We start from the raw sequence: 2,589 nt of genomic DNA on the forward strand, positions 1-2,589 counted from the left end.
TTCGCTATTTTTGAAAACTGGTCGATGAACTTTCTGTACCCTGCCACACCAATGAACGCCTGTATATCTTTCGCTTTTTTCGGGACCGGAAACTCTTTGACCGCCTCTATTTTTGACGGATCCGGTGATATTCCCTTTTCAGTGATCACGTGCCCTAGATATGTGATTTTCTTGCGAAAGAACTCGCACTTGTCCGGTTGCAAGTTTAGATTATATTTCCATAGTCTTTCGAACACTTCCTGCAACCGCCTGCTATGTTCTTGTGTTACGTCCTAATGCGCAGAGTCACGATACAACGAAACCGTGTACGCCTGCTGAACGTTTTTGTTCTCCCTTTTTGGTCAACTCACTGGGTTTTACCGGGGCGGAAAATGAAGATTTAGATCAAAAATTTAAGGACGGGCTGACTGGATTTTACGGGTGCGTGTATGTGTATACGACCGATAACCTGTTACAGGCAGTTACCGATCGTTACTTACTTACCGACTGAATTTACCGACGGAATTACCAACTGTCGTCTTATTTACCGACTGTTACTGTATCAACTGTTATTTTATTATCGACATAATTACCGACTCAATTACCGACTGTTACTTTGTTTACCGACCGTTGTTTTAATTACCGACTGTTACTTTATTATCGACGTAATTACCGACTCAATTACCGACAAAATTACCGACTGTCACCTTATTTACCGACCGCTACTTTAATTATCGCATAGTAGTATATATGGGTGTTAATTATTCTCCAAAATATATTTAAATTAGCGAGATTATTTATTCTCAGTTCCTTCTTCTGGATACAATGCCTTTCGTCTTTTCTCCATATATACTTTAAATCGCGAATCTGATGGCGGAATTGTTGCCGGGTACATTCCCCTTGGCTTGCTGATTAACTTCCACCTTGGTCTAATAATAATAATGCTGTGACGGGGCTAGAGCCCCGTCACCTGTATATATGTATATACTGTATTATTAGTTTTTATTATTTCTTTTTCTATTATTATTATGGTTCTTATTATTATTACTATTATTACTCTTTATATTACTTCCGCATTTTTTGTATCTTTTTCTTATATATCTTATATTATATTCATTAACTACATTTATCAGTATGTGTTCATTATGTTCCCGTCCTCGCGCCGTAATATAGCAAATAATATAGTTCCGACCGTTCCACGCGTCAAGCGATAGTTCCATATACCGATCTATATTGCGAGCCGTGGAAATATAGTATAGAAGAACGCACGTGGACCGGTGAAGACCTGTGCCCGTGCGACACGGCACAAGTGCGTGATATAGCGCGCAAACAACCGCATACCGCACACCGACCCCGGACGAACCATAGGCCGCTCCGGGGTATAAAAGCCGAGCGATTTCGGCAGTCGAGACCAGTTCCTTCTCTCGAGCTCGAGGCGGTGTCTCGGGCTAGGGAGATCCTCCGGTGCTAGAGGCGTTGTCTCGAAACACCATCATCCGATCCTCCGGTCGAGGCGTTGTCTCGACAAAACCTGGTGCGAGAGGCGTTGTCTCGGACACCTTCCTGACCTTCCGGTCGAGGCGTTGTCTCGACAAGACCCGGTGCGAGAGGCGTTGTCTCGGACACCATCCTGACCGTCCGGTCGAGGCGTTGTCTCAAACACCATCCTGACCGTACGGATCGAAGCGTTGTCTCGATCCTCTCCGGCACTTCGGTGCACACCGTCTCCGTCGGCTCTACGAGCCCGGAGGTTTAACCGACCGTTGTCACTGCCACATTGATAAACAGTCGTTCTCACAACTCAAACGGCCGTTTTCACGGCCTGGAACATCCGCCGTACGTCCCCCGTGTAAATATACCCCGTAGACCTAGATTAATTATAAGTCCGCCGTGCCGCCCTTTGCTTTTCCGCCGCGCCGATTTAAAAACTAACGCGATTCGAAACTCCGCGAACCATTCCGTACCGGAATCACCGCGCCGATAAAGCCAAATCGTCTAATATCCGTTGTAAATACCGCGCTAGTCGTATCCATTGTAAATACTGTGATTAAGTGATTAAACCTTCACTACCTTACTGCATTAAAATAATCGAGTGTCGCCATTTCACGCCTTTCCCTCCCCGATCCTTGGCGCCGACCGAGCTGTCCGGCAGGCAGAAGGCGAAGCCGATAGAAAATCGGCTCCGTTACAATGCAATGATTCTCGACGTTTGTTATACCGTACGGAGTGCGCCTTGCGGAACGTTCTCCTGTATTCGCTGAACGCGGAAGTCTGTTCATGTCGCGTCCTGCCCTGTTTGTCGAACAGGTATTGGTTGTCTCTAAGGATAACAGATCGAATTGACCGTCACGTTCGTAATTCTTTAATAAATTTCTCAAGTGATAATTTCTGCTTCCTCGACGCGTGCGACGTCTTCTCTGGCCTGGAGTTGCTGGATGGTGTGATTCCTGGAAACAGATACACAGAATAAGCGTGCAATCGAGTCGCACCCCTCTTACTCCTATATCTTAAAAGAAAGGGGCGTGTTCCGTTTGACCACAGTACGATTCGACACCGATCGATTCGACACCAAATTATTGGACACAAAATTATTGGACACAGATTTATTCG

The sequence above is a fragment of the Pseudomyrmex gracilis genome, unplaced genomic scaffold, assembly GCF_002006095.1.
Source record: "Pseudomyrmex gracilis isolate BER0280 unplaced genomic scaffold, ASM200609v1 scaffold_541, whole genome shotgun sequence".
Classification (NCBI taxonomy): Eukaryota; Metazoa; Arthropoda; class Insecta; order Hymenoptera; family Formicidae; genus Pseudomyrmex; species Pseudomyrmex gracilis.